Below are 7559 nucleotides of genomic sequence, written 5' to 3'. Positions count from 1 at the left end.
GCTAGGTGGTTTGTTTCAGAATTCACTGATGAAAGAACTCTGTATTCTATGTCTAGGAGTGTATTTTGCTGGGATGATCATAAATTATAGCTGAACTGATAAACTACACACAGGATACTTCTTGGCTCACAAGGCAGGAAGACGTTTCCTTATTTGGTCTGTACCGGTTTGAACTGGGAAAGCTGACACACGAACCTTTTTTCATCTATATAAACTGCTGTGTATCAAATAAACCTTTGAGTCGATTGGGAAGGCAACCTAAAGCAGTCTCTGTTTTCTTGTTCTCCCAAGCTGCTCCCGAGCTCGTACTAACACGCTGAATGGCATACCTGAGTGTTACTTTAAATAATTAGGAATCTTAGGAAAGGACAGAACTCTGCTTATCGCTCACGCCACGGAGGAAACCCGGGAAGGCAATTTCCTTCAATTTTGGTGTCAGAAGTGGGATGCTGACAGAAGGTAAATATGCGTCTTTCATATTTATATAAAGACCTATTGTACCTCTCTCAGTGATCGATCCATAAAAAAAACGGGATATGCTGACGAAGTTTCACTTAGTGATCCAGAGAGATACACTGACTGACTTCCTCAGTCCCCGAATAAAGTAAATTAACCCTTGTGTGGTGTTGGTGGACACAGGAAGTTGCCTGTTGTCTTGAATATTTTAATTTTGTTTAAGTTGCTCACTCAGAAAGAGTGACACAGGAAGTTGCCTGTTGTCTTAAATACTTCTCGTTAAGTGAGAAGTTGCTCACCAAAGAGTGACACAGGAAGTTGCCTGTTGTCTTAAATACTTCTCGTTAAGTGAGAAGTTGCTCACCAAAGAGTGACACAGGGAGAAGTTGAACGGGTCTCACAGACCCGATTACCATACAAGGGTTAAAAGCAGTAAATTAAAAGCAGAAAGACACAGGAAGTTGCCTGTTGTTTTACGAGAAGTTGCTCGTTAAGCGAGAAGTTGCTCGCTAAGTGAGAGTTGCTCACACAAACAAAAAATTGCTAGCAATAAATTTAAAGTGACCTCAGCTGTGCCGCAGCGAAAATACTAACCTAAATCCTCCTAGCGTGTAAACCCCTCTGGAAATCACTGAACATGGGTCAGAATAATTCAAAGACCACAGACAGGTCCGATAAAAAATCTAAAGTACCTGTAAAACCAAAAATTAATAAAATACAAAATAAAGTCTCAAATAACGGCTCAGTACAACTCCCATTTCCGGTTACGTGTAACCTACGTCCGCGAATCGGTGAAGACGTCCATGATCACGTATCCAGAACATGCGGAAGTGCTTATGTGACTGACTTTGTTTACAACTTAAGAAGTTCAATGCATTCTAATTTCTTTTCGGAGCCTTATCCCGAACGATTATCGCCAGAAAACAGGTCAGTAGAAATGTTGAATATCATTTGTGATAAGAAAAGTAGTCTGCTTAAAAAGTCCTGTAGAAAATATATGATAGAATGCCGCGACGTGATGCATCAAATGTTACCGCTATGGACAAAAGGAGGGTAAATAATGACAAAGTCGCCGATTTCTTTAAGAATCTAAAGAAATTCCTGCTAACAATGTCCAGAGACAAAAGTGACTTAAATGCAGTAACTATGTGTAAACAGAAGCCTGATGAATCTATCCTAGTATTCATAAAACGCTTTATGCACTGTTGGACAAGCTAGAGGTGCAAATTTAGCTCAGTTTTCCAGCAGCCGCAGACACCCAAAGCAAAAATGAATTTGTGTATTTAATTTAACATAAAGGGTGAAATGTTTGCTGACACTGATAACAGCTTATGTTTTCTCTGCCCTATGTACCGACATGATGGAGAAGGAACATCCTCTGTGTCAGCTGGACCCTCAGCAGAGAATGAACTCAACATCCTTTTTGTCCGGTACTCTATGTCACACACTGTGCCAAAAAAAAAAAAACGTGTACAGACGCCACTAACAGGTAATCCCATGACTGGGAGCCACACTTTTGTTTCTCTCACACTGTTCAACAACATGATAACTGCTCACACAAGTGAAGGTCAAACAGTGATTTTGTCACATAACTCAGACATAGTTTATGACATAACTACACCATGTCGTCACATAGATCTAACCTACCCTATCCACTGTACTATTTCTGCAGTTACATTGCCAGCTGAATACCAGAATATGACATTGTGGTCTAAAAGTGAGAATGATATAGGATTTATTGACTGTACACTTTATCACGTACACCTATTAAAACACAACAAGCAGTATATGTCAAGCAACATCCCCTTTCCACGGAAAAAGCCGCAGCTCTAGATGTCATCATAGGAGATTTATTGACTACAGGAGTAATAAAGCCCACACTCCTGTCAATCCTGTGCCAAAGCCTAACAAACCTGGCGTATGGCGTTTCATACAAGACTTGAGGCAAATTAATGCAGTCAACATTCCTCTGCCACCTCTCGTTTCAGATGTTCACAGCATATTGACATGCATTGCATACACATTTTACCGTGGTGGATTTATGCTCCGCTCCTTTTTCTCATGAAGACACACAGCCGTTATTTGCATTCACACATAGAAATAAGCAGTACACTTGGACTCGTTTGCCCCAAGGCATGATAGACAGCTCTGCTGCTTTCTCAATGGTGCTTCACTCCTCCAGGGCTGCACCCTGATCCACATGTGGATGACCTCCTCCTCTGTGCTGAAAGTGAAAAACTGTGTCAAACTGCTACACACATGCTTCTCCAGCACCTCCAAAAGACTGGCCACAAAGCATCAGCAAAGAAAATGCAGTATTGTCAGACTTCTGTTCAATATTTGGGATTCACACTGTCTCACGGAAAACGTTCCATGACTGCAGACAGGGTCAAAGCTGTGACCTCCGTCCCTCGTCCCACTACACAGAAGGAAATGTTGTCCTTCCTGAGCATGGTGAACTATTGCAGACAGTGGATACCAGACTGTTCTTTTCATGACCACATTCTGCGTGACTGTTGTAAAAAAGACAAGCCTCCTCGAATACTGTGGTCCACAGAAATGACTGCCTCTTTCAATGCATTACAGGGAGTGCTGACCTCCGCCACTCAAAGGTGCTGCCTGAATTGTTCAGGAATGCCAGCCTGCCTGAGGGCAGTAGCAGCTTGCTCTATCATGATAAGGGACTGCGGGAAGCTCACACTCTCACATGACACTATTCTACACACCAATCACCAGGTCATGACCATTCTAGCAAACATAACTAAACAACATATGCAAATCTCACTATAAAAGCGAGCAGCACACCTGATTCGCCAGCACATTTATTGATCCTATGCTGTGTTCTTCTGACCGACAGGATGGCTCAGACAGGCTTGACGATCATGACTGCATGACACGTATACAGGAATCCACAGCACCATGTCCAGATTTAGAGCAAACACCTATCTCAGACTCAGCCACGGTTTATGTGGACGGGTCCTGTTCAAGGCCGAATGACAACTCATTTCTTTGTGGCTATTCAGTGGTAACAGTGCCTGACATCATACTAGAGGCTCACTCATTACCATTTCACTCAGCACAAAAAGCAGAGCTCATGGCTTTAATACGCGCCTGTGAGCTACATTTGGATAAGCATGTGACAATTTACGCACACAGCCGCTATGCATTTGGCGTTGTGCATGACTTTGGCACATTGTGGAGACAGAGAGGATTTAGATCTGCTGATGGAAAATAAATTGCTAAATTGTGATTTTGTTCAAAGACTTTTTCAGGCTATACAGCTACCATCGGCCGTTGCAGTTGTAAAAACGAAAGGACACAGTACAGCTGACACAGACGAAGCAACAGGTAATGCCTTAGCAGACGTGACAGCCAAGGCTGCAGCTGCATCACAGCTCCCACCGCCGCAGGAAGTATTATCTGTGCCCCTACAGCTGCCACTTGTTACACTCCCAGACTATTTAGACACAAATGTTGATTTAAAATTCATACAAGAGCAAGCCTCTGCATGTGATTACACCTATTGGGAGAATAATGACTGTACCTTAGATGACAGAGATGGCTTATACAAAATCTTAAGCGTTTGATTGCCCTCCCATATTCCCTGATGCCAGTCCTTGCCCGACATTTTCACTGTGTGAGTCATGTCGGACAAAGAGGGGTAATAGGGGCAATAAAATCAAGATTTGTAATTGAGAAAACATCACATGCAGTAAAAAGCATATTAGCAACCTGTCTAACATGTGCGCGAACTAATGTAGGTAGCTCAAAAGCAAAACATCAGCATTTACCACAACCAGATTTTCCATTTCATACATTACAAATTGATTTCACACATATGCCAGCACAAGGAAGCATCAAGTACTTACTGGTAATAGTGGATCAATTTAGTAAATGAGTAGAAGCTTATCCAACCTCAAAAGAAACTGCAGAAGTAGTCTGTCAAAAGTTGAGCAATGAAATAATACCCAGATTCGGAATACCTCACCAAATTAACAGTGATAGAGGACCTTCATTCACATGAGAAGTAATTAAAAAATGTGCTAAAACTTTAATGACCTGGGTCAAATTACTTACTCAAGTCCTGTGTGAGATTAGAATGACTCAATCTGAAGTAACCAAATTATTTCCATTTGAAATAAGACTATTTCCAAGACCATGGTCAGCTTCCAGAGGGGCACCGCTAGTAGAAGGTGATCTATATTGCATTGTCCACTGATGTTCACAACCTGGTAGAAAAACTGAATAATAACTATCAGAAAGTTTGTCTCTCTCAGCTTTTCCCCTCCACAGTTCCACCAGTGGAGACAAGGAGACGCATGTTGGAGAAGCCACTAAAACCAAGGACACTCTGGGAGGCCGCGTTTTCCAGCCCCCAGGCTTTACTGGCAGTGACGAAGAACCAGCATCCTCACAGACGGACAACCTCAGTGGATTCATGCCAGCAGGGTTAAGACCAGCCCAATCGGACCATCTCAGGCGTCGGATCAAGCAGACGACATCTCCGGCGAGCCAGCGCCCGGAACTAGAGCAAATAAACACACGGGTAGACGACATCTCAGGCGAGCCAGCGCCCGGATCCAAAAGTTACATACACACACGCAATCACTGATTAACACACAACGTCTGAAAGAACAACAACAAGGTACTCAAACATCCAGCAGGAACAGAAAGCCAAAAGTACCACATGATGTCTAACCTGATAAAGCCAGACTCATTTCATCCTGATAATGGAGAAAATGAAATGCCCATTGTCATCATACGACGCTTATTCAATGTCTCTCGAACCTGGGACCAGGCCAGGAGACAACTGAAGAACTGTTTTTCTTATATATTGTCTTATATATTTAGGTTATTTATTATATCTATCGCATTAACCTTAGGATTTCTCTTTGCTATTTTGTATTGTAAACTGCAACCATGTTCACATTTCTGCAGGTCATATTTTGCTGACTATACCTCATGCTCCATTTTGCAAGACACTTACTTAATGCACTCCTCACGCTCCCTAAAATCAGTAAATAGCAACATAGACGCCACTAATAAACCATTTTATGCACCCCATAGAACAGGAGCTAACGCCTGGTATGAAAATGCCAGAACAGCCGCTCGTGATTTAGGAAACAGTAACTGTTATGTCTGTTCAAAGGCTAATCCAGAACAGGTAATAGTAGGATACCCCATATCCGGTTTCCCCCTCACTGAGGGACTAGAGAAAATCAGCGGAAATAATGCTCTCTTTAAAGACGCTTTACAGTTGACTCTGAGCCCTCTCGACTGCTTACTTAGACACACACACACACACCAACTAACCCTGAGACTCCATTAGGCGAATTATTGAAGTTATCTAATGACACCGCAGGGACCTGCGCCCCAATGAAACGCCCTAAGAATAGGTTAAAGCCCTCACTGCCCTTAGGACAGATCCCTCTCCATTTTAATACTAGTATGATATGTCTGCGCAGACTAAAGTTAACTGGCCCAGACACACACATAGATTATACAAAGGATAACTATACATTCTTCTCTGACTCCCCAGGTGCACGCTGTAATGAGACATGGCTAGCTGTCTCTGTGGCTGAAGTTGTATCATATCTGGAGGAACACACACACAGTTCAAGTTCGAGCAGAGAATCGATCATTGTTCCCCCAGAGGGTGTCTTAAATGATACTGACTGGGGGGAGTTAGTTAAATCACACATGGTCACGCGCCTAACTAGACCAATCCCACGTGCTTATTGGTTGTGCAATAATACCCTTAGATTAGCTTTACCTGTTAATTGGACCGGTACCTGTGGTTTAGTAACCGTTGATGTATGCTGTACTTTCATTCCCAATAACACCGCCCCTAACGGTTCATTCACACAAGCTATGAATAAACTTGAAGCATTGCAGATAGAACTAATTGCCAATGCAGGTCACGGTCAGTGGCTACATAAGTGGCTACAGGACACGTTTGGAAGATGGAAGAAACTAATTGTAGCCTTTGTAACCGTTGCAGCATGTTTTTGATGATTATTGTCTGTTGTGTGATACCATGTATACGCTCTCGGAATTTTTGATATTAAGCTTGCTCGAAGGACCAGTTACAGTTATGATTTGTTTCACATTTATGATTTATCTTTATATTATGTTATTACATTCTGTCTTTATACTATGTTATCATTACATGATAAAAGGGGAGAACTGTTATGATATTTTGATACCACGGTAAGCATTTACAGGATATTGTTTTATACAGGAAAACTGTTACTCAATAAGGCCAATCTACTAGTTGTTTTTCTCTTTCTCTGTGACCCAAGAATTAATGTGTAAGACTTACAGGCTGGTACCTCAAGGTCGAAAACACCACAGAGATGAGACCACTTCCTTACTCCCATCCTCCCTTTTTCTTTATCTCCTGGAAAAGGCTCGTTAAAGGCTAGGTGGTTTGTTTCAGAATTCACTGATGAAAGAACTCTGTATTCTATGTCTAGGAGTGTATTTTGCTGGGATGATCATAAATTATAGCTGAACTGATAAACTACACACAGGATACTTCTTGGCTCACAAGGCAGGAAGACGTTTCCTTATTTGGTCTGTACCGGTTTGAACTGGGAAAGCTGACACACGAACCTTTTTTCATCTATATAAACTGCTGTGTATCAAATAAACCTTTGAGTCGATTGGGAAGGCAACCTAAAGCAGTCTCTGTTTTCTTGTTCTCCCAAGCTGCTCCCGAGCTCGTACTAACACGCTGAATGGCATACCTGAGTGTTACTTTAAATAATTAGGAATCTTAGGAAAGGACAGAACTCTGCTTATCGCTCACGCCACGGAGGAAACCCGGGAAGGCAATTTCCTTCACTAATGAACTGTATGCATGTTTCCTAATCTGTCACACTTATCAGTGGCTCATGGTTGCTTAAGGCCTATGTCTGTACTTGACCACAGAGGCAGAGCATCATTCAACCTGCCAGCTGCCTATCTTGGGAGCTTTTCAAGGATGACAGACTCCACTTTCTCTGCAGCAAGACAGCTCATAACTTTTTTACAGTGTCTCCCTGTCCTCAGACTTCTATATATTCTTCTGTAATAGATAACTATACACTATCATTGCAATC

At 42.2% G+C, this 7559-nt stretch overlaps 1 long non-coding RNA gene across 1 annotated transcript; it reads left to right on the top strand.

Moving 5' to 3' along the window:
• The first annotated feature begins 465 nt into the window (after positions 1–465).
• On the top strand, positions 466–7139 carry LOC145429942 (uncharacterized). Its single transcript, XR_013910293.1, has 2 exons — positions 466–4649; positions 4734–7139. It is a non-coding gene; the product is annotated as an uncharacterized LOC145429942 (long non-coding RNA).
• Positions 7140–7559: the final 420 nt, after the last annotated feature.

The sequence above is a fragment of the Astatotilapia calliptera genome, chromosome 7 (genome assembly GCF_964374335.1).
Source record: "Astatotilapia calliptera chromosome 7, fAstCal68.1, whole genome shotgun sequence".
Lineage (NCBI taxonomy): Eukaryota > Metazoa > Chordata > Actinopteri > Cichliformes > Cichlidae > Astatotilapia > Astatotilapia calliptera.
The sequence above is the reverse complement of the archived record's forward strand: the minus strand, read 5'-3'. Positions and strand labels throughout refer to the sequence as shown.